The 25,921-nt window shown below is 44.5% G+C and overlaps 1 protein-coding gene across 1 annotated transcript in view; it reads right to left on the bottom strand.

Moving 5' to 3' along the window:
• Window positions 1-18,116, bottom strand: part of WDR17 (WD repeat domain 17) — a 69,201-nt gene extending 51,085 nt beyond the window's left edge. Inside the window, exon 1 of the mRNA XM_081125033.1 lies at window positions 18,040-18,116. The gene's annotated coding sequence lies outside the window, so the exon portion shown is untranslated. The remainder of the gene's footprint in view (window positions 1-18,039) is intronic.
• Between the last annotated feature and the right edge of the window lie 7,805 nt (window positions 18,117-25,921).

The raw sequence follows: 25,921 nt of genomic DNA, 5'->3' as shown, positions 1-25,921 counted from the left end.
GCCAACTTTCTGTTGGTCTGAGAAAGGCTGTATTTCTCCTTCACTTTCTAAGGATAATTTTGCAGGGTATAAATACTCCTAGGTTAGTGTTGTATTTTTCTCAACATTTCAAATATTTCACTCCACTCTCTTCTTGTTTGCATGGTTTCTGGGAAGTCAGATATAATTCTTATCCTTCCCCCTCTATATATAGGGTGTTTATTTCCTTCAGGTTCTTTCAAGATTTTCTCCTTGTGTTTGATTTTCTCCAGTTTAAATATGATTTGCCTAGATGGGTTTTCTTTGGCATTGACTGTGCTTGGTGTTTTCTAAGCTTCCTGGGTCTGCAGTTTGATGCCTGATATTAATTTGGGAAAATTCTAATTATTTTTGCTTCAATTCTTGCTTCTGTTCTTTCCTTTCTTCTTCTTCTGGTATTTCTATTATGTGTATACTACACCTTTTGTAGACATACCACTGCTTTTGGATAATTTATTTTTTTCATTCTTTTTTTTTCTTTGCTTTTAATTTGCAAGTTTCTGTTGTCATATTCTCAAGCTCAGAGATTCTCTCCTCAGCCGTGTCCAGTCTACTAATGAACTCACCACAAGCACTCTTCATTTCTGTTACAGTGTTTCTGGTCTTTAGCATTTCATTTTTATTCTTTCTCAGAATTTCCATCTCTCCACCTAAATTATCCATCTGTTCTTGCAATCAATCTTCTGTCTATTAATCATAGCTTCTAAAAATCTTGGTTGGATAATTCCAACATCTCTGTCATATCTGACTCTGGTTCTGAGGCTTGTTTAACCTCTTTGAGCTGTTCTGTGCCTTTTAGTGTGCCTTGTAACTTTTCATTTAAAGGGGAGCATGTACTGGGCAAACAGCCTTCAGCACATGCTGGTGAGGTGCAGGAGGAGAGGAAGTGTTCTTAGTCTGATGGTCAGGTCTCTGTCTTCTGGTGCGTTGGTGCCTGTGGAACGTGAACCTCACCAATGATTCTGGAGGTTCCCCCCTAAGGTGAGACAGGATGGCTAGAGGGTACATCCCTTCCCCCAGGTGAGTGAGGTTCTGATACAATCCCACCAGGTTAGGCTCTGGCAGAAAAGCTTCTCCTGAGGGCAGCCTGGTTAAGGAGAAGAGAATGCTCTGGTGTATTTCAGTGGTTCCTTCTCCTCTCCGCCTGCCAGAAGCATGGAGGGCTTTTATGATAGTCCCTGTGAGGACCTGGCAGAGGCCCTGGAGGTGAAATTCACAGAAGCAGGGGCCACCCTGCAGTTCTGAATTTAGACTCACTACACTCTGCTCTGGTCCCCACAGAGGTGTCTGCCCCAGTGAGATGTGATTCTCTGCATCGGCTTGTCTTTTGCTCCAGTTTTGCGGCAGCAGTTTGTCCTGTGACCTCACTTCTCTTGCGGATATGAGAAGAGTTGTTGACTTTCCAGTTTTCCATCTTTTTATTGTTTTAGGCCCAAGTGGAGACTTCTAAGCTCCTTGCACATCAGACTGGAAACTAGAAGTCCCTCGGCTAATGTTTTATGTATTAAAAACAAATAAATGACTTTGAAATCCATGCCAATACATTTTACTTTAACTATCAGTGTACCTTGATTTACTACTTTTTATTTTTCATATTTAGATAATAGAAACATTTCAATTTTATCCCATAATTTGTATGCCCTTTAATCTTACAGTCCAACAACTTAAGTCCTTTTAAATTCAGAGTTGAAAACTTGTCCAAACTAGCCATTAAAACAATAAATAGGACAAAACAAAATGGCATTTTATTTCAAAATCTAACATTTGGAATGAAATATTTAAAAATCATGTATTATTAAATATGAATACTATTACATTTATAAATCTGAATTATGTATTTAATCTGGTGGCATTAGAAACCTCTAGATTATTTTTCAAAAGCATTATAAGATACATGCATGTCCATGGTACTATGGAGCCTTTATTAAGTGACAGGTAGAGTACTGAGGAGGTGAAGAGAAGCGTCCAGGGGCTTTTGTTGCCTCTGTATCAGCATGAATTGTTACACACAAACCAGTCTGCATCACTGAAAGGAGACAATGTTCGGCTGAGGTAGATTCCAAAATATACATTTGTATTTTAAATATTAATCCTACAAAATGTCACATATATAGCTAAGTAAATCAATTTTAAATTAGGTGACGGGTAATTATGTGTTTTAGATAAATATTATATGTCCTTTTTTATCTCTATAATATGTTTCATTTTTTATGAGAACAACTTAAGAAATTCCATGTCCATTCTAAAGATTTGTTGCTTCAGAATATATTATCTTTTTGGCCCAGAAACAACACATACACATTAAAGATGAAATACCAGGTCCTGTAGTTCACTGAGTAATGAAGATGTGGAGGATTCGGGAAGAAAGCCAGAGCATTCTGTCAGCCACATGCAGCCGACAGAGTCAGTAGCCTGGCAACTGCACCCTGAAGAGCTATGGTTCTTATTTTTCTAGCCTGAATACAATGTTTAGTTTCACACATACACACACTCACACTCTCTCACACATTCACCCACGTCATACACACTCACACGTACACTCACACATACACACACGCACATATACTCACACACACATTCACTCACACACATGCTCATATACACACACACTCACACATTCACTCACACTCACACACACACACATTCACTCACACACATACTCATACACACACACACATATACTCACACACTCACACATTCACTCACACACACACACACCCATACACTCAGACATATACACATTTATTCACATGCGCACACACGCACATTATAATTGTGGTGAAGATGCTTTGCATAGCAAGTGTATGAAATGTAAAAAAAGTGATGAGTATATTTTCATTAAATTTATTTACTATGAGAGAGCTTACTTTTGAAAATGAGAGATTGTGTTATGAAATCATAACATAATTTGAAATATAGCTATATAGTTACAACTCTGCCAAAAATAAAACTATTAAAACTGTTCAAATCAAGTTCACATATGTGTCTATGTCTGTAGAAATAGGTGCATATGCCATAAATATGAATTATATCAATGTACAAGGGCCAATTTCATGCTCAAAAGATCAAACCTGTATGTGATTTTCAAACACCACATGTCTACATTACAATTTTTAACTCAAAAATCCATCTTATCTCTTTCTGTGAACAATTAAAACATAAACTACTGACAAGTTTGCTATGCTGAATGCTGATTATATAGTGTTTTTATGCACATACACATCACCTAAAAACAGTAAGCTGGAGTTTTAGAGAAATTCATGTGCCAATTTCACTATTTGGAGTAGAATCTTTCCTTCTCATCTAAGCCTGTATAAGAACTGACCAAACCTTGAGCCAGAAGAAGCTCAAGCTCATGCAGACAGTACAGTACTCTGAGGGTCACACTATGCCTGGAACAGCTGCTATTCTGAAACGGCTCAGAAGCAGCAATTCACCTATAAAGGCCCATGGTATTCACAAAGGGCAGACTGGAGTGAGGCTGGATGGAAGGACTTTGAATCCTCATAGTCTCCACGAGCTGCCCCAGAGTCACTATAAAGGAACACACAATTTTAGTAAAAAAGCATTTTTTCTTAGAATCAGTCACCCATTTCCCCCCAAATTAGACCATTGTCCCTACCCCCTCCAATTGAGAAATACATGGGTTGCACTGAAACAAAGCCTCCTGCTCCAACATCAGAAACACACTTAATACATTTAAAATGCACACACACAGTACAAGGATGCTGGCACTGCAGTGTGTGTGTCCGGGGGGCGGGAGTGCCATCTGAAACCCGTGAGCTGGAGCATTTCATCAGTTATGGGTAGGGCTGGAATTCAGATGGAAAGCTACCCAGGATCTCTCCAGCTCTTTCCTGCAGAATGCTAAGGATTCACAATGGGAGGGCTTTTCTCCAGGGTCAGGTATTAACTGGCTCCAGAGCTGTTTACCAGCTTGATTCACAGCTGAAGAAGAAAAAAAATCTCAAAAAGAGGCAAGAGGCTTTAAACTGCTGAGGATTCACAATGAAAGAGATAGTCAACAAGAACTAAAATACTGAGGGATTATGTCTACGAGTGAGATGCGAATGGAAGCTGAAGGGCTGAGGCGCAGGAGTGGCCAGGCTGGGCGTCTCCGTAGCCCACGCCCTCCAACAGCAACGGGAGACGAGGGAAGATGTTCTGAGTCTTTTGTCCCACTCATTAATGAAAAAAATCCACAGATTGCCTTCATTTAAATAATTTAGAGTTCATCCATTAAAAAGGTAAAAAATGCCAAACAGAAATCACATATTATTCTAAACTACATCCATTTCGATAAGGTGCATTTTCAAACAGCAGGTTTGTACCATTACAGTAATAGGTTCAGAATAGCTACTTTCAAAATACTATGCAGAAGTTGCCATAGTAACAATGCAAATCCTTTTGAAATGTAATTAATTGCCTGAAAATTTATCAAATGGAACACAGCCCTCTTCTTCCAAAAATGTTTGCATTTCCTTGTATCATAATATTCTTATGATACATAGTATTATTATTCACATCTATTTCATTAAATGTTTTTCTTTATGTAAAATGACTGTTGAAATTATTGCTATTTTTATACATTAATCTCATTAGAAAGAATTCTAGTTTATACAGTGTGGGGCAAAGTAGGTTTACAGTTGTTTGTATGAAAAATAATACAATAAATAAATAATAATACAAGCATATACTCTGTGTTTCATGTACTCACACCTGTAAACCTACTTTTGTCCCACTTTGCATTAAAAGCCTAAGGACAATCTGAAAACACTATGAATTCATCTAAAACCAGGACAGAAAAAATTCCTTTTCTTCAATGTATAATTATGACTATCTGTGTATAGTATCTTCTTACTTCTGCTTTTAAATATCAAATAAGCATCTCATTTACACTCAGAATTTCACAATGCAAAAATGTGTACAACATAAATGACACTGTAACACAGCTGCAGGAGAAGTAAAGAAAAAATACAGAGAATTTTAAGTTCAACATAAATGTAGCTTACTCTTTGCAGTCCTTCATACCAATCATCTTGCTCAAACCAATTTGAAATGTAAGCCATCCAAGCCATGGGCTGTTTCTACTTTAATCAAGGCAAGTGGGAACCCGGCATCCGAGACAGCACCTGAAGTGACAACAATTGATTCAACCAAGCAGCGTCGGCAACGCTGCCTGAGGAAGGCGGCCAGGGAGGAGGGCAGCCGGATCAGTTTTAATAACCACGGATAGCGGTGTCTAAAAACAATGCTAAACCGGCAAGTGGAAGCTTGTATGTATTTAACTAAGAAAAAGTAAATAAAACAATGACTGCTCCTGCACAGCACCTGAGGATGCTCCATCCAACGGTTTGTTCAGTCTTCATTCTAAGAAACAGCTTAGATTGGCCTTGTGCCCGTTTCTTGCAAAAGTTCAATCTGAGGCTGCTGGCCCTGACCTTCGCATTCACACGCCTGCATCTCTGTTTGTCATGGCCGCATCGGGGCCGACTGTCCCTGCTTGTTGCCTTTGGACTTGTTTTGCCTGGTGACATGCGGGCAGAGGTCGGAGTGCTCCAGGCCCAAGCCCTGGCTATGCGGCCTGGGTCCACTCCCACCCTCGTGCCCCTGCCACGGGCATGAGAAGAACGTTCCACGGCTACCTCGCTGGTCCAAGGATGAGACACAAGGGGCAGAGCTGCCACAGGCCAATCACGGACCTCCAGGGGGAAGCGGGGCCACTCGGCTAAGCAAGCCCTGGGGTTACACCGTGAGCATAACAAATGCCGGCTGTTACATTCTGCTGGGCTCCGGAGGGTCCGTGACACAGTGTTTTCCTGACCACCGCGACCGATACCTTGCCCCTAGTAATACTGAGCACCGGCCGCGTCAGGAGGCACCCACGCTCCGTGGGGAGGAGCGGACCCACTCAGCGATCTCACGGCACCTACACGGGGGAAGGGGGCCAGTGGCCAGGAGTCACGCAGGATTGATAAGGTTTATAGTGTTACGGCAATCTACGTCCTGCAGCAGAGGAGTCACAGAAGAAGGGGCATTTTAAAAATTAGCTAAAGAATCTGAGTTATCTCTTGTTTTTCTTTCGGTCTCTAACAATTAATCATTGAGAAATATTTAAGATGAGTCTTTTCACACCGGGACGATGTATGGGCGCATCTCATGTGACCCTTCCCACGAGTCCAATGTTTCCCTTTTGTTGCCCCTCAGCCTTCTCACGAATGCTTTCTAATTCTTTGTTAGGATGGTTAGGGCTACCTAGGGATAAACCAATTTTAAGAAAATAAAGTAGAACCCTGCTCTCATTCTGAGAAGCTGGTAGTTGCTGCCAGTCATCCCATCGTAACATAATTACAAGAATTAAAACCAAAACACAGGCGGGCGGTCCCTGGCCTGGAACTGCAAGTGCTGAAAGCTTTCTGGTTGCAATTTTATGTGGAGCTGTTTGTACCAGATCCCAAAATGTTCATTTCTGCGCTCTTCTGCCTCAAGTCGGTAATGCTTCTGTTTACTGTGTAAAATCCCCAACACAGTGAAAGGACGTGTCTGGCCCATTACCTACATCTTGGTCTCTGCCGTGTCTGCTCTGATTCTACATTTAGATTTTTCCATCCAGTCTTACCTGCTATCTCAGACCAAGACACTGGCTTAATCCTCTGAAATCCTGGCATCTGCAGCCTACCCTTCCTTCTACTAAGTTCGTCCCCCCCAGGTATGTCTTCTTACCTGCGGAACTATCTGCAGCGACCCTCAGCGCTGTCTCCGTTGTAGTGTGACACAGCAAGAATACTTACGGGAACTTCCCAACCAACTAGAATAAACACGAAAAACAAGCGCAGGCCATTGCGTGTTCAATCCAACAGGGAGAATGAAGCGTAAAACAGGCGGCTCTGCTCAAAATCCCTCTCTTCCCTATACCTGCACCTGACCTGTCCAGGACCCTGTGGGACAGGCTGGCAGAGAGGACGGGGCTCAGGAGTGTAAACGCTCCTCCCGCTGAAGGCGCTGCTCAGGTGGATCCGACCTGGGATCACCTGTCTGCCTACTCTTGCTATGAATAGATCCCCCTCAGAAGGATCAAGATTAGCGGGAGGCAGCTGTCAAAGGCATTCTATCACCACCGCTTGGGGGACTCATCCACCCCTGAGACTAAAACCCTGCATAACAAAGTCGGAAGGAAGTCCAAGTTGGAGAGCAGGATACAGCTTAAGAAGTGTGCTTCAAACAGTCAGAAGGATTCTTTATTCTTAAAGACTGTTATTTATAAGACCCTGGCCCCCAGCAACTGCAGACAAGTATATATATTCTAGTTGTCCCACCAGGGGCAATAGGAAAAGGTGGGGAAAACATGCAGCACCTCAAAGACGGGGAGTCTCAAGAAAAGCCCAAAGGGTCTAGCTGAGCACTGTTTTTGATGACGGTGGCTGGGGTTAGTGGTGAGGGGGAATTGTTGTATTTTCCCCAACAGGATTTGTCTAAATAAACTAGTGGCTGAAATACTGAGAGGCTATGGAGAGCTTTTGGTACTTACAGGGCTGGAGGGGGAAAGTGGAGTTCAGAGGCTGCCAAGGGGGAAATGATCTAATGATGGTGTTGGCTAAATGATCTAATGATGGTGTCGGCTCAGCAAGAACCACCTGGGCCTACCCTTTAGACTAAGGATGACCTAGGAGCGGCCCATCCCTTACAAAGACCGAGGGTGAGCTTCAAACAAATCCACTCCGTGCTGGATTCGGGTGACCTTCCCTACACTAATACCTTTCAAAAGCAAAAGGAAATTCTCCCTGGAGGAACATAACATTAAATTGTCAGGTTGTAAAGCAATCAAGGGAACTCCAAAGAGCAAAGAGCCCCTCCATGAAGAGACAGGACGTACTAATGGTTTCACCGTCGACAGGGCATGGAGAGAGCGGGGACTGCCATAAAAGAGGGTAAGAAAAAAACAGACAAAATTGCCGTAGCTCCTAAATGCCAATGTGAGCTGGAGCAGCAGGTTAGAACAGCCGGGGGCCCAGAGCACGGTGAGCTTCACTCACCTCTAAGATCTTCTCCACGGGCTCAGCTGGGCGCTCAGGTATCAGAGGCCGTCAGTCGCCCTAGCGGCTCAGACGGGTAGGAGGCGACTGGCTCAGAGGGTTGACAGGTGTGAAACACTGGACTGCCTGGGACCCTCCCTGGCACCACGTAATATCCCTCCTAGGGAGAGGAAGCAGCCAGCACACGCCCCGGGAGGATGGGAAGAGTGAAAGGGACCTTCATCTGCCTCCAGGGAGGGACAGAACACTCTCCTTCCTGACCCCAGGGCCTGGGCAAGGATCCTCTACCTGGGGCAGAAGGGAAGAAGCCAAAGCTGATGGGCCGGGGGGTGGGTGAGGGCGGGGGGTGGGGGGAGGAGGACACCTGGGGCTCCCATCCTGCACCAAAACACAGCACAGATCTGCCCCGGAGCGAGGAGGTGCAGATCCTCTCCTACTCAACACCGCCACAGATCCGCAGCGGAGCGTGGCTGCCACAGGGTGGTGGAGAGGGGGAGACACACCAATGGCCCCCAAGGATCGATTCCCCAGATCTGGGAGGTAAAAACCGTAGTATAATCATACATTTGGGGCACTATGCACTAATTAAAGTGAGCTATACACACAAAATGGATGAAGGCTATAATATAATGATGATTGAAAGTCAAACATAAAACGATAATATCACAATTCCATTTAGAGGAGTCTAAAAACAAGTAAAATTAATCTTTGCAAATAGAAGCTATGAGAGTTTTCTTTGCAGAGAAGGAAGCAGTCACAGGAAGGAGCCATAAGGGGATTTCTAGGAGGCTTACAATGTTTCCTTTATGCTAATTATGTGAATGAGCAAATTTTGCTGCTACAAAAAATTAAATTGCACATTTCTGCTGTCATAGAATCTAAATAAAAAGAGATTATACACTTAGAATCCACAGTAGTGCTTTCTAATACTAACAAAATTAGAGGTGATAAACCCCAAATAAATGTGTCCACATGTAGATTTTATATAATTGGATTATATTCTCTAACTTCACTTGAACACTTGCATTTATCTTTCTATTGTCCCCTTAGAGTTTCCTGCCCCAGCCACCATATTTCGGAACACATTAACGTAAGTCTTTCTTTGAGCTATAGCACTGATACTTATTCTAATCCACAAGTGTTTTTAGAAACAATGTCAGGGACAAGCAGATGAGGGAGACGGACTCAAAGAATAAATAATCTCATGCCAGGAAAAGAGCAAGACCTGAAAGCTACCAGAACAAGCTGAGGGCTGAGATGGGCTAGACTTAGGATCTGCACTTGGGGGTCCAAAGTACACCAACGTGAGACCAAATGACCGCCCCGATCCATCGCCCACAGGGATGCCTGTTAACGCCACATCCCTAACAGAGCCTGAGTCCTCGCCCACAGAGCAAATGCGGTTACACTCAAATTCCCAGCATGTTCAGTGTGGTGTGTGCAAACTCACGGGCTAACTCTAAAATTCACAGGGAGATGTACATGGCCAGGAGTGGTCAAAGCAGTTGAAGAAGGGGAACAAGCTGAAGGTTTACATATGAGCTGAGCACACCGAAGGTTCATATACAAACTGACCACGCTGAAGGCTTATTTATATACTAGCTGACCACGCCGAAGGCTCATATACTAGCTGACCACACTGACTACAGAGCTATGATAACTCCGACTGTGGTGGGGATGCAAAGGTACAGAAACTGACCGTGGTACAGGATGAGGCCTAGTGGAGGCCCTGCGCATGCTGTTCACTGACTTACGACGTCCATAATGCGGTAATTGGGGGAGAAGAGACCCTGCAATAATTGCTCGTCAGTTAACTGAACACCCTCACGGAAAACTATGTAAATATGTCAATCCCGATCTTACATAACACAAAAAGGCACCAGTACCAGAGAGGCTGGAAACCTAAATATGTGAGGTAAAATAGCAAAGCTTTCAAAGGAAACCAAGGAGAATATCTTGTTTTGGGAGTAGGAAAAGATTTATTCAACAGGACACAAAAAGTTGCCAACCATATTAGACTATAACAAATTTATGTTCATTAAGACATCACTGAAAGAGTGAAAAGCAAGCAGAGAGTGGGGAAAGATATTTACAATACACAGGATTGGGCAGACCACGATTAAGACCCTGAAACACCACACACATCTAAAATAAATAAATAAATAAGATCTATACTAGATATAGTGAGGCAAATTCAGGAGTTAATTAATTTTTTACAACCCTAGAGCATCTAAATGGAATTTTTTAAATGTCATGTACAAACGGGAACAATTCAGGTTGCATCTCATCTCCCCGCTGCACTAAATTCCAGAACTCAGTTTTACAGTAACTATGTTAAACTGAACTATTGTGACCTCGCAGCCAAGTTATCATTCACATGTGCAGGAAAAACAAAGAGAAAGACACTGTCAGAAATGCAGGATTTAAAAGGCAATTCACCCGAGCTATCTTCCTTAAAAATTACTGGAATAAAAAATTACAGGCTTTTGAAAAGTTCATCAAAACAAACAACTTTAATATAAAAGTTCATGTAACTTAAAAAACCTATTAAGCAAAGAAACCTGAATATCTAAATTATATGTTTATAAAAATGCAAATGTCAAGAGCAATTATTAAAATAGAAGGCCAAAATTATAAGTTATTCATAAAATCTAAAATTCTCAGATTATTTCCTAAGTACTGAGATTTACAAAAAGAAGAAATAAAGGTATGCTAAATTTCTCATTTTACAAAGGTAATCAACTGACACAATTTGTTTCTTGATATCTGGGGAGAAGTTGACTCAAAGTATTTTTATAATTTAAAAATAATCATAAAATTTAAAAATTACCTTTAAGTTAAAATATACCATAAACAAGGTTGAAATTTTAAAAACTAGATAGAGATATATAAACATATACATAAAACATCTTACTTAACATATAGAGTGATTATAAATCAACGATTTGAAAGTGTCTGTGGTTACACTAAAAGGCATATTAACAGTTACGTTCCTGTATTTTAAAATGTGTATATGTATATATACACACACACAGACACATACATAAACATTAAAAACTAAAAGAATATACACCACAAGGTAAACAGTTGGCTAAGAGTTGGAAATTTACTATTCATTCAATTTATTTATATTTTCTATAATTTTAATAATCACTTCTCCATTCATTCAACAAGTACCTACTGAGCACCAACTACGTGCCAGTCAGGGCCTACCGATGAAGCGCTGTGCAAACAGATAAAACTCTGCCCTGCCAGTTTTCACCCTTGTGGGGAGGACTCACAAAACGAGCAAGACGGACGAGCCCACGATGGGTGTGGAGTAGCAGAAATGTGTGGTCGGGGAAAAGTGCCCCGGGGAAAGAGGACGGGGATGCTGGAGATAGAACTGACGTTGCAACTTTTTAAAAGAAAATAAATATGGGGAGGCCTCATTAAGTTGATTCTAAGCAGAGATTTGAAGGTGAGAATATAAAATATAAAGATATCTGGGCAGAAAACGTGCTAAGCAGAGGGAGCAGCAAAAGCAAAGACCTAGACTGAAGCCCCCTGGCAGGTCTGAGAAGCAGTAAGAAAAATCAGCGAAAGTATCTAAAATGTGTACTCGAAGTCAGAGGCAACACAATACAGGCGTTCGAGGTAGTTCTGTTTTACCTCTGTATTCTTCAGAATACTGTAAATTTTCATAATAGAAACCTACCACCTGTATTAATTAACAACAAAAAACAAAACCCTAAAAACATCTGGTTGAAAATCAATATTTAAAATTTGAATAGCTCAGAGCTATGCAAAAACAAATTATAATTATATAATCAATACGTGCTTATTAGAAAACTTTGGAAAGTGCAAAAAACTGGAAGGATTTTTTAAATTAGTCATTAGTCCACTAACTTCAGGCCTACTTCCTGTCTGGTGTCCAGGATTCTCAAGGACCACTATTCTCACTGGGGTATGTAGAACCATACTTATCAAGGATGCCTGAAATTTTACATCAGTGCATTGTGAAGTAGGGCTCTTGGGTCTCTTGCATCAGAATTTACGAAGAAACTGCTAAAATGCAGATTCCGGGATCATACCCCAAAGCCAGTGAGTGGGTCAGAGTCTCAGGATCTGTTAACCTGCTTCCAACATAATTCCCTGGTGATTAATATGCATAGAAAAGCTGAGAACTACTTACTTCATCCAACAACAGGAAAGATAAATTAGCAGAAAAGCTGCCTCTGGTATCTTCTACTGACCGAAATTAATGTCTTCAATTTCTCTCGTTCTTAAGCATACCTCTCTTGCATGGCAGGGCATTTTATCCAAGCAATCCCAACATATGTCAAGTCACAGTGTTCTTAGAGCTTAGGTTATAAAATAGGTCAAAACAAGCACAGTATTAAGCTAAGTGAAAATCCTGGATTAGGGAGCAATAAGAAAAGAGGGAGGTCATTACAGTAGTTGGAGTTTGGACTCACAAAACAACCACTTACACCAGTATGAATTCCAATTTGATCAGCAAATCGCAGGCATCCCAAGTAGGACCAAGACACCGCTTTCAAGATGCGGCAAAGCCAATGCATTCCACATTCATCCACTCATTTACTTTTAGACCTCCCTGCATCTTAACCACCAGAATGTAAGTGGATTAGGGAATTAGATTTCTCTAGGGGCTCCGATTACAGAATCTCTTGAGTTGTAATGTGGAAATGATTTTTAATTTGATAGAAGAACTAATCTACTTTTCTTGAACAGGGTCACTCATATACCTTCAAGTATGAACATTCTGAAAGTCAGCCAAAAAAAATAGAGGGGTAAAATCACCTATGTTCGCTCATAAACTAAGAAGTTAGAAGTAGCTATTCCATTATGAGAGACATTATGATGTAAATATGTAAATACTTGTCATGAAAAGGTACAGGATTATTTATGTAATAGAGCATGGCCAAAATGTGTAGCTTTATCTTCATAAATAGGGTCGTTCCTTATGAAGGAAGACTTGGGAAGCCATGCCGTGACCGTGAAGCTGAGTATCCCCACCCCCTTTGAAGTAATCTGCTTTGTAAGCTGGATTTTATATATGAGATTTTTAAGTAGGCTGGGCCTTTATGCTTATCTGTCTGTGAAAATCCAGATGTCCACTTGGCAGTCACTGAGACTGGCATTTTCATGGTCTATCAAAGGGTGTTAAAAATGACGATGGCAAGTCAGTTGAGAAAAACCAGCAAAGGAAATCAAAGGAATATAAATCTTGAAAGCCTTAAAAATGAAAAGAGCCTCCATAAAGTCACTATATCCAAAAATGTCTTTCATATGTGCATCCATACACTGAGGGGTGCTCTGAAATGAGTCCTTAAGCTTGGTGAGTAAAAGGCTGCACCAGCTTAAGGCAGGGCCAATGCACGGCCACATCAGTTGCTGCTCTGAGAGCCCATCTGTCAAAAAGTATGTCCTCAGCCAACATAAAAGTTCCCCTAAAGATGAACTGATATAAGTAATAATGAAAGCTACTAATGAAATATAGAAATGGACCTACTACTATATTTCCAGAGGTGAATCCATTTATGTAGTAGTTCCTGGCACTCCCGAGTAAAGTTTGGAAAGTGGCATTGGACATGGGCATCCCCAGCTCGAGAGCAGGTCAGGTCCAATGGCATAATGAAGCTTGTTCAGTACCCCTCACACCTGCCTTCAGAATAATCACCGGGGCACAGTAAAACAGATTCAGGCCCTCCCCCAGAGATTCCCATTGGTAGGAGGGTGGCCTGAAAATGCGCATTTCTAACAGCTCCGGGAGATGCTGCTGCTGCTGAAGGGTGCACTTCGAGTAATGCTGCTCGAGATGGCATCTGGCACCAAAGCGGCAGGAAGTCCAGAAAAGAAACGCATCCAACATCAAAATGTCACCTAATGGTAACCAGGACTTAGGCTTCAGATGAAACTTCCCAAAGCTTCTGATTTCTTGTATTAACAGTCGATTGTAGATGTGATAGCTGTCTGTACTCATGTACTCACTGGGGTGCACTAGGATAAAAATTTCTAAGGTAAACAGATCCCCCAAAAAGTCACAAACTTTGCAGCAAAATTTAAATTGTATTAAAGAGCAAATCAACAAATCGCACAACTTGTAGGGGAACACTTTTTCAACTACTGTTATAAGTAAACTCTCTGTGTAATAAAACCCAACACACGCACACTGTACATTATGCACCACAATCACTTTAACGTGACAAAAGTGATCTAAACCTTAACAACTCCAACTTCTGAATTAGTCACCTGGAGAAACACAGTGAAAGAGAAAATGATGTTGGTGATACGTTATGACCTCTTTAGGGAGATGTCAAAGGCTGAAGGTCTAGACCAGCTTTCACACTGACGAATGTTTAGCAACATAATCTTTGCGTGTTCAGTGACCTCATCTACACAATAATGGTGTTAGATTATGTTCTCTCCAAGGATCCTTCCAGCTTAAATTCTGAAGCGACTCCTTTCAAACCTTTTCCGTGTTTACCTTAAAAATAAAATGTGGCATAACTCTTTTCATTACGACTCATTCATAATGTTTTATCTTGAAGGTCCAAATTAATTAAAGACTACTTATTTCTTATTAACCAACTCTTCAGTTTCCAACACTCCACATGGAGCTGTTCTATAGTGGAAAACGGAGGTTTTCCTACAGCATCTCAAACATGAGAGCTCCGTGTAATGAGACCTATTTTCTACTTTCCAATTTGAAAGAAAGGTTTTTGTGCGTTTAATAGAAAATTGAATTTATTATACATAACTGCAAGTGAGCCTACATGGATGCTGGTACATGCTCACAACTTAAAGCACTGACAATCTGGAAGAAAACAACAAACCTAAGCATAAAAAAGGTATTTAATGACCTCTATGGTGAGTTCTCCACAACTGAGCACTCAAATGTTGCAACATCCTTGAAGCATGGAAAATTATTTCTTATATCTTTTGATAATTTTCTTAAACATGACAATTATCAATTATCCCAATAGCAAGTAACACTGATAAATTACCTCTTATATGATTTTACTGTATTAGATTTACATTACTATCTGTTCCTATTATATATATATATATATTCTTAAATTAGAATTCCAGAGTTTTAGGAGATAATTAGGCTACTAAATTATATTTTGTAAGTACATGTAAAGTAATAAAAAGTTAAGACTTTTATCCCTATATTTTAAAAAAGCCTCACTCAAGTGGCTGAAAATGTGATATCTGCATGACAAGTGGGCCTGTGCCTCCGATTTTAGGTTGTCGTTTTTAGCGAGTCTAGCCTATCCCAAATGTTACAGTTTCTTTCCAGTTATATTTGTCTAGTCATTGGAATCAGGGACAACAGCTCGAACACTCCCCTAATGTGGCAGCCCGTGTTTCACCATGAAAAACCGCTGAAATCCTTCCAGTCAATCATGATGGGATTTTTCCCTTCAACAGAGAAAGGTACAGGTCAAAGCTGGTCAGTTTATAGTATTTCCCTACCAAGTTTTAAAACCGAAGTTACAGGTCCTTCTTGGACACTTTAAGTAACTTCAGGTAAGAGAAAGGTTTTCCTTCAGGATTTGTTCCTCTACAGAGCAATTCTTTGGGGAATTTCTACAGTTCTCCCCAGGCATCCCTGTCTAATTTGTTGCTCACAGATCTCCAAGGAAGAGTCTCATCAACAGGGAGATAATACCATCCATGTGGTTGTCGCAGGCCACAGCCTGGCCAGGGATGCTGTTGAAAAGAGCCAACCAACTCATGGGACAGTATATGTTTCTGATACAGAAGAAAAGGAGTCGGGGTAAATAAGAAACCCTTCCCAATCTCCTAATAGGATGCCTGTGGATTAAAATACTCTCAAATCTCTGTCCCGAAGACACACCGGAAGCTGCGTGACTCCGCTTTAATATTTCAGTCTGCTAAATGCCATAGACATACAAAACGTAAAACGAGAGAGCTATGCAATTGCAGAACGTAGTAGTGCTGCTTGTATATACATCGTTATCATGAATGGCAGGGTCAACTAGTCATTCAGTAATCTGATAAACATCTTCCTTGCATATATCAGATTTCAAATAAATACTGGAATATAGGAAGAAAATATGAATCCTTCAAAATTGTTTGAATTTCATTTTAGTCTTCATCACAGAGTTTAAGCAAATAAAATCAGGTACCATGAAGAATCTGTATGTACTTTATTGATAGTGACAACCTAATCACTCATGCTGGACTTCTGGTATCTATCAACGCAAAACAAACAACAATAAAACTATTCCTGCTCGTCTCTAAGTAATTTAAGAACCGCCCCCGGCTCATCTATGCCCAGGCCAAGGGCTACAAGATAGAGTCTATGGCAAACAAACAACAATAAAAACACTGTACCCATAGTAGCCCCTCTACTGGGAGTAGAGGAACTCAAAAACACTTTTTTCTAAGCTAAATTAGTTTGTGGCTTTCTAATATATGGGGTTATTATGTGACAGGTCACAAAAATTTTTAGTATGCCAGTACTTAATTACTAAAAACAGAAAGAATGAAGAATTTAAAACCTTTACATAAATATATTCATTTCAGAGATACCCACAGTTCTGTAAGTATTTCCATTGATATCAACACAGAAGAAAATGAGATCTAAATAAATAATAAAATTCAACTACTTGTTTTATAAAGAGTAAGTCTGTGGAGCACACTTAAGAAATATGTGATTTTCCTTCCGTGAGTGCCCTTTGAAATAGGCAATGGTTTATTCCAATTTAGAAAACGCCCCAGGAACTCTCAATGCAGCGGTCTAGAAGTGGCATTGTAGCATCAACCTCCAAGCAACCCACGAAGGCATGTTTCCCCAAATTCTGTTGAATTCAGTCACCTAATGACTGTATTTAATTTTAGGTCACAGAACAGGAAAGATGGTCAGACCACTGGACTCATACAGGTAAGATGAAACCATGACCCTTTCTTGCACTTGGGCCAAGAGGCAAAATCTCCACAGGAGGTGGGAGCTTTTCCCATGGGGGCTGTGAGCACCCAGCACCCAGCATCAGTGCCCCTGGAGCCCACCTCTGAGGCCAGGTGTGGTCTGGGGCAATCGCAGGGGCACTATTCTCTCCCTGTTGGCCAGACTCTTCCTTGGAGATCTGTGAGCAAGAAATTAGACAGGGATGCCTGCGGAGAGCTGTAGAAACTCCCCAAAGAATATACTCTGTAAAGAAACAAAACCTAAAGGAAACCTTTTTTCTACTGGAGGTTACTTAAAATGTTCAACAAGGACCTGTAACTTTGGTTATATAAGTTGACAGAGAAATGAGTTTCTGTGAACAGTATTTCTGAAATTCTCAAATGACGAAAAGAAATGTAGTATTTCTCAGAAATGCAGTATTTCTCTTCAAACCCTTAAAGACTCCCCTAAATAAATATATATGGAGGTTACAAAACCAAACGCGACTTATTTTTGATACATGATCAAAAGAATCACTAAATTTCATTCCAATCAATTGTTTTTAATGAATATAGTAAAAAAAAAAAAAAGTCAGCTTAAATTTTTGCTCCTTTTAATATTTGCATGCAAAAAGTCTGGGTGGTTTTTTGGGGGTCGCGCATGGAAGACTGTATTTCCACGATGCTCAGCGCACACGACGCCCCTCACATTAAACACCCCCGCCCCTAACGTCTCCTTTCCCCCGACGGCTTCTGCACCCCCCGAGCTCGGGGCCCCCCAAGGGGCGGGGAGGAAGGCCGCCTCGGGCTCGGGGGCTCGGACGCGCGCGCTCGGGGGCCTTAGAGCGCAGAACAAACACCGTCTCCAGGGCGCTGCGCCCGTGAATGCGGCGGGGCGGCGGGGACACGGCCAGGGGCGCGGACCGACCCCGCGGGGCAGCGCCCTGGGCAGCGCCCGGGGGCGCGCGGGGCCCGGGTCTGCGCTCCGGGGGAGGTCCGGGCCCGTCGCTCACTCGGCGCCGCGCGGCCCAGGGACGGGGTCCCCGCGCCCGCGCCCCCGGCTCCTTACCTGCGGGAGGATGCGCCGCAGCCCTGCAGCCGGCTGGAGGGGGCTCGGCGGGGAGCTCCGCGGACACGCCCCGCCCCGCCCCCGGGCCCCGCCCCGCCCCCGGGCCCCGCCCCGCCCCCGGGCCCCGCCCCGCCCCGGGCCCCGCCCCGCCCCGGGCCCCGCCCCGCCCCCGGGCCCCGCCCCGCCCCCCGGGCCCCGCCCCGCCCCCGGGCCCCGCCCCGCCCCCGGGCCCCAGACCCGCCCCTTTTCCTGCCCCCTCCCCGCCCCTCTTCCTGCCCCGGCCCCGCCCCGCCCTCGCCTCCTGGCCCCGCCCCGCCCTCCAGGCCAGCCCTCTCCCCGCCCCAGACCCTCCCCTACTCCTGCCCCAGCCCCGCCCCTTCTCCTGCCCCCGCCCCGCCCCCCTCCTGCCCCCGCGGGCGCCCCGGGAGGAGTAGCGGGGCCGCGGGTTCCGGGGCGGGGGGCGGGCTCCACCAGCCAACCGCGGTACCCGCCGCTCCTGGCCCCGCCCCCAGCCCACGTGACCGCCGTCCGGGCCGCTGATTGGAGCAGTCAGTGGCGAGGCGGGCGCGGCGGGAACGGTTGGGTCCGGAGCCCGCGAGAGGCGGTCACCTGGCAACGGGCCGCCCGCGGGGCAGACTCGGTTCGGGCGGCAGGCGGCTGCGCCGGGCGCGGGGCTGGCGGGCAGGGATCGGCCGCCAGGCGGCGCCAGGTGCGCGTCGGACCGTCTAGGGGAAAGAGCGGGGCTGGGGCAGGAGCGGTCGCGGCCCCTCCGCCCCCCTGGGACCGTCGCCTGCGCGTCCACGGGGGCTGCTCGGCCTCCAGCTCGGGGCTCCCTGGGGTGCGGCTGTGTCCCTTAGTGGGGCCCAGTGTCCTCACCGCCCGGCCTGCAGGGCGCGGCACTGGCGACTCCCGCGGCAGCTGGTTGGATGGACGGCTCGGCACCGCCCCCTGCGCTCCCCGCCTCGTGTCTTTGAAATACGGTCGTTACCTGCGGCCTTTGCCCCACGCGGGAGACGATGAGCCTTCAGAGCTGGGCCAAGTACCTTCAGCCTCATTTATTCCGCTTTCTTGACTTATCAGGCTCTGGACAGTAAAGGAGGGGTCCGCCCCGACCGGGGGAGCCCTGGACGTGACTCCCGCCCTCCTGGCCGTAGAGTTTCCTCAATATTCCCTGCAGACTGTTTCCCACATGGCGCTTATTTTGCAAATTAAAATTTACTTGGAAGTTGCCTTGGCACATACGCCATGAACTTGACAACAGCTCTTGTCGGCTCCTGCGGCTGTTCCCCACGTGGAAGGAAGTGCGCATGAGCAGACGCCTGCGGCGAAAGCTGGACGGAGGGGTCACAGGACACCCGCCCGTGACCGTCTAGAGGCCGCAGCGGAACGGAATCCAGAGTGTTCACTTTGCACGGGGTTAAACAGCGGCTCTGCGAGGTGACTTCTCATCAAGGGGGAGCAGGTTTTCCTCCAGCGTTCTCAGAGAAACTTCCAGTGAGTGGCGTTTGAGCAGGAACTTACGAGATTCGTAGATTTCACCTGATGGAAAAGGGAGCCGGTCATACTGTGCAGCGGGAACAGCGCGGCCAAAAGCGCAAAATGGGGAACATGCATGGCTGCTCTGACTCATTCTGACTCGTTTGCTCTCTCGGGAGGAGATGAGGATGGGTACCCCAAGGCATAAAGGAGACAGACGTTGGCAGAGAGTGAAATGGTCAAATGGGAAAACCAGACTGAGGTGGACGTTGGACTCCCTACTTAGGTTACACTCTGACCTCTAAACCCAGGACTTCTTCTGGAGGAAAGATACCTTGGAAATGTCAGGTACATAAGGCCGAAAAGAAGTAAAAAGCATGACTGATTAGGAGAAAAATGCAGCAGTTTATGGAAAAGAGGCTGATGGCCTGAAACTCAGACAATGAAAATAAGAATGACTTAAGAGCTTAGATCCCAAGAAGCTTTTCTGGGAAAACAGACTATCCTTTCCTTTTAGGACTGATATTTGTTAGGTTCAGTGCTAAATAGTTCGTAATACAGGGTGCCCCTCCAAAATGTATACACACATAACAGCTGATAGCTCAATTGATGTTTCTTTCTTGTCAGATTTAACCCATTGGAATTAATAATTATTCAAAGTGTGTATAGGTTTTTGGGACACCCTATATACATGAAAAGAAAAAGTGGTCAAAGACAGAATGTCTAGCTTGGTCCATCAGTTGGGTAGAAAAGTCTTTTATGTCTAATTGGTTCATAATTGCTCCAACTCTCCAGTGAAGAATCATAAACCAAATGAACCATTAGAAATGACCTGTTTGTGCATTCCCAATTTAAAGATGAAGGTATCGAGGCCTGGGGAGTTACACATTTGTCAAGTCATGGAGTTATATTAGTAGCAGAATTGATATCCTGACCCGACTCCCAATTCAGTGCCCTTTTCCCTTTACTAAGTTCGGGATCATTCGTTTTGAAAGGGAGACTGAAACAATCACAGATATAGTTAGATTTAGAACCCAGAAAACAGTAAGACCTCATGTCTCAGGAGATCTTCCATTACTCTAATTTCCATTCTTTTATTCAACGAGCATTTAATGTGATAATCTCATCTTACAATGAAAAAAAATGTCAGTCCCTCAGGCTAAGACTTGCAGGGCAATCATTAGTTCTTAACACAGAGTACATGGAGTTCTTCATGATTAAATTGAAAAGCCGAGTGATTAGCAAATGAAATGACTCTGGTTAATTCATCTTCAAGGCTGGACGTGTTCTTTGGGAGTGGTGGCTTTGAAAAGGCGTTCAATGCTATTAATGTGGTGAGTTCCTTTTCAGTGGATATTCTAAATGGAAAAAAACAACAACCAGGAAGAACTTTTTTTTTTTTTTTTAATTTATCTTTATTGTTGAAAGTATTACAGGTGTCCCATTCCCCCCCCAATTGACCCCCTCTACCTTGCTCCCACCCCCTCACCAGGCGTGCACCCTGTTATTGTCTGTGTCCATGGGTTATGCATATATTGCATATAACTTCTTTGGTTAATCTCTTCCCACCCTTCACCCCTGTTCCCTCTTCCCTCTGAAATATGATCGTCCACTGCATGCATCAATGTCTCTGGATCTATTTAGTTCGTCAGATTCTTTTGTTCATTAGCTTCTTCTTAAAGAAGACCCTTCAACTTTTCCTGTAGTGCTGGTGGTGATGAACTCCTTTAGCTTTTTCTTATCTGGGAAGCTCTTTATCTGACCTTCAATTCTAAATGATAGCTTTGCTGGGTAGAGCAATCTTGGTTGTAGTTCCATGTTTTTCATCACTTTGAATATTTCTTGCCACTCGCTTCTGGCCTGCAAAGTTTCTGTTGAGAAATCAGCTGACAGTCGTATGGGGGCTCCCTTGTAGGTAACTAATTGCTTTTCTCTTGCTGCTTTTAAGATTCTCTCTTTGTCTTTAACCTTTGGCATTTTAATTATGATGTGTTTTGGTGTGGGCCTCATTGGGTTCCTCTTGTTTGGGACCCTCTGTGCTTCCTGGACTCATAAGTCTATTTCTTTCCCCAGGTAGGGGAAGTTTTCTGTACTTATTTTTTCAGATAGGTTTTCAATTTCTTGCTCTCTTTCTTCCCCTTCTGGCATCCCAATAATAATGAATGTTGGGCCTCTTTAAGTTTTCCCAGAGGCTCCTTATGCTGTCTTCATATTTCTGGATTCTTTTTTCTTTTTGCTCTTCTGGTTGGGTGTTTTTTGTTTCCTAATGTTCCAAATTGCTGATTTAATTCTCAACGTCCCCTACTCTACTGTTGATCCCCTGTAAATTATTCTTCATTTCAGTTCATGTAGCCTTCATTTCAAATTGGTGCTTTATTATGTTATCGATTTTCTCAGTTATTTCCCTAATAGTTTGCTTAAACATCCTTATAAACAAAATTCTGAACTCTCTATCTGTTAGCTCGCTTGGATCTATTTCATTTAGTTCCTCTTCTAGAGATTTCTTCTGTTCTTCCCTTTGTGACATGTTTCTTTGCCTCCGCATTTTGGCTGCTTCCTGGTGTTTGTTTCTATGTATTAGGTAGAGCTGCTGTGTCTCCTGGAATTTGTAGAGTGGCTTTGTGTAGTAGGTGTCCTGTAGGGTCCAGTGGCTCAGCCTCCCCAGTCACCTGAGCTGGGCCTTCTAGGTGCTCCCCTGTGTGGGCTGTGTGCACTGTCCTGTTGTAGTTGAGCCTTGGTGGCTGTTGGCATCACTGGGAGGAACTGAGCCCCAGGCCAGTCAGCTGTGAGGACCAGCTGCAGCTACAGCCAAAGGGCTGCTGTGCTGGAGACACCCCTGTGGAGCAGGATTTACTTCAGTGGAGCTTTGGTTCACCAAGTGCACCCCTTGAGTGTGTCACTTGTGGATGTGGTAGGATTGTAATCCGTCGTGGTCAAGTCTGACCGCCAGGTGCACTGTCTCTGAGTCTCCCGGGAGGTGCAAAGTCAGCCTGTGCCAGTGCCTTGCCCAGGGCCACCCAGCATGAGCTACTCAGCAAACCATAGTTGGCTGCTCCTTGTGCTGGGATTGGAGGTGCCCAGGAGAGGCCCAGCTATGAGCCAGTACAGCTGCCGCTAGTGCCAGGCTTGGGGCCTCTTATCAAGCCGTATGGGGAGCTGCTGCTTGTTTGAGAGATTTTAGGAAAGTCCTAAGCATGAGGCTCGAGAGGCCACTTGCAGAGAAAAGTCCCTGGAAATGGCCTGGATGAGCTGCAGGTGGGGAGGGCGGGGCCTCCGGGAATCACGGGGCGGGGCCAACGGCGTGAGTCAGGTGCCCGCGATTCAAATATGGCGCCTGCCCGCCGGCTGTGCAGGGAGGACTCGCCACAGGAGCCATGGCCTCCGCCAGCCCTTCTGCCTGGAGGAAGCTGCCCTCCGCCTCTCGCCCGGATCTCAGGCAGGTTAGTTCCTCCCCGAGTGTCCCGGGTCCTTTCAGGCCGCTGCCCGGCGCTGGGCTCAGAGGGAGCGTCCGAGTGAGTCCGTGCCGGGCCCTTTAGAGGAGCTGCTGGGGCTCCCGCGGCCTCCGCGACCCTCAGGGACAGTCCCCGCTGGTCTCACAGCCGGAGTTGTGGGGACGTCTCTTCCCGGCCCTGGAGCCCTGGCCTGGGCGTCTTCAACCCCTCGCTCCCCCGGGAATCCCCCACCACCAAGATGTCCCTCCCCAGTTTCAACCTGGGCACTGGGTGTGGGCCCGCGGCCGCGTCTACGAGATTCAGCCCCGACCCGCCCGCGTCTCCGCCCCTCCTACCGTCTCGGTGCTGCTTCAGCTCCCTGGTTGTGGGGCTTCTGTGCAGCCGGATCTCAGGGGGCTCTGCGTGAGGGTGGGTCTGTGTTTTAGTTCAAATTTCGATGTGGTTGCGGGAGGCGGCGGGCGCAGCTGTTACCTACGCCGCCATCTTGTTTCTCTCCCGGAAGAACTTCTTAAACTTAAATTTTAGCCAAAAGGGCTTTAGAGTCACCTAAATGGAAAGCCCTCTCACATTATTTTTGTTTGTTTTATTTTTAATTTTTTTAGTGATTCCTCACCAGAGGATATTGTTTCCATTGAGTTTTAGAGACAGTGGAAGGGAGGGGGTGGGGGAGAAAGGGGGAGAGAAACACTGATGTAAGAGACATGTCAGCCCGGCCGGCGCGGCTCAGCAGGTGCACGTCGACCTAGGATCCAGGCGATTGGGGTTCGATTCCTGGTCAGGGCACAGGCCCGGGTTGCGGGCTCCGTCCCCAGTCAGGGGCATGCAGGAGGCAGCCGATCAATGACTCTCATCATGGATGTTTCTCTCTCTCTCCCTCTCCCTTCCTCTCTCTGAAATCAATAAAGATATGTTAAAAAATATATATATATATACAGGCAACTTTTATCTGAGATAGATATTACAACTCCACAAACCTAAAGCCCCTCGATATGGACATCCTACTGGTGTGTGGGGTGTGTAGTGTAGACACGACTGCCTGTGGATTGGATACAGTTTGTCCAGGCCGGACAGAGGCATGGAGAGGGGTACACCACGGACTGACGCTACGCCGGGGACCAGCCTGGCGAATGTAACAGTCAGACTTTGGTTCAGGAGAAGATGCCTTAGACCGTTGTGCTGTGAACACCACACAGGATGCTGTTGCTATGGACGGGAGCCCCGCGTGAAGCAATGTGCTGAAAATATTTCAGAAGATTAGGCCCCTAAGGCAAAGCTTTTAGGTTCTAGGGATGACTGCCAACACTTACTTTTAACCCATAATTCTAATATTTTAGTGATACCAGGTTGAAGGGAGCTTGGTAATAATTTTTTACTTGTTTTTAAAATGCTTAAGATAATAAACCATAATAAGTAAACACCTAGCATTTCTCAAATCTTGTTCATTACATAGCCAGATTCCCTTCGGCTGTGTTTCTGGGAACAGTTGTAAAATTAAACCTCAGAGGATTTCTTCTTGTTATGTGTATTTCCAAACAGCCATCTTGCAAAAAAAGAAAAATAAAGAAAAGCTCTGAGTGTATAGTTTATGAAATATGAAAACAATATGTGTTACTTTGTATTTTTCTGGATGGCAAACTGATAAACTGGTTGATTTTTATGGCCTAGAAATTTTCCCAAAAAGCACAACAGGTTAAATTAATAAAAAGTATGTCCTATTGTTTTGGCATATTGTTTTTCCACACGACCTGGTCCCTAAGCCATCCTGACCTCACCACTGTGTTATGGGTTTGTTTGTTTGTTTGTTTTTAGGAACAAAAGAGAAATAAGAAACTGATTTGATGCAATACCTCTCCTGGGGAAGGCAGTATTGCATTTTTTCCTCAGAAGGAGTGTGTAGTTAAATAAATAAGCAAGCCAGTCAGTAACTGTTTAATATGTGCCACAAACATAAGTTGCTTTATTAAGTGAGTGTTAATAAATTTAACTTTATATTTGATACATTAATACTTAAAGAAATAATTCTATTTAGCCTTTCAAAACTTTGCACTGAATCCTGCCTTATTTTTAAGTTGAAACTTAGAGAGTGATCATGAGGCGAGGCCTTTAGGAATTAATTGATCGCCGCTGTCTTTTCAAGGTGATATTTGGGGAGCTAGCTTTGGACACAGAGTACGCTCGTGGAGGTGACAAATTCATAGACTTTAAATTTAATTGACTTGATTGATTTCTAATGAACATCACCGGTAGGTTCACTGAGGAACAAAGATAATGACAGGGTAGAAGGGGACGGAAGTAGTATTTAAGGCTTGGCTTAAAATAGCTATTATTAATAGTAATTACCTAATAGCCACCAAGGGTTAGGAGAGGCATTTAGTCTGTTTATTCACTGCTGCTGTTTTAAAATCTTTACTGTCAAGTGTACATCGGTTCATAGCCGAGATGCTGTGGTTGGGGAACAGGTGGAGTGTTTCGTAATTAAATATAATCAGAAAAGTAGTAACCTATTAATATTAAAAACTCCTGGTGATTCTTTGTTAGGTTAAGGTATGGAGTTAATTTTTTTCTTTTTACTGAATATACTGTATACACTGGTCAACAATTACACAGGCCTCAGGTGCACGATTCCACAGCGCGTCATCTGTGCACTGTCAGGGCCCCTTCCACCAGCGGGTGTCCCCACGCCCGCCCCACGCCCCCTACCCACACCTCAGCAATTCCCGCAGTGCTGTCCCTGTCCATGAGCTGCTTCTCTTTTGTGCTCAATCCCCAAGGCTTCTGACATCCCTGGAAGAGTGCAGAGGTTGCATGAACAGGACAGTTTTCATTGTTCTCGAGCTTTTTCAGGGACACTTTGGGGTTGCCACTGGATGGCTGTGGCACCCTCAGTAAGTGCCGTGGTTGGTGTGTCGTTTGTTCTGAAGGAAACGGGGTCCGTCAGGCAGGCTGGACCCCCG

The sequence above is a fragment of the Miniopterus schreibersii genome (assembly GCF_964146895.1).
Source record: "Miniopterus schreibersii genome assembly, chromosome: 2".
Taxonomy (NCBI): domain Eukaryota; kingdom Metazoa; phylum Chordata; class Mammalia; order Chiroptera; family Miniopteridae; genus Miniopterus; species Miniopterus schreibersii.
Note: the sequence above shows the minus strand (reverse complement) of the source record. Positions and strands in the feature narration are given on the sequence as shown.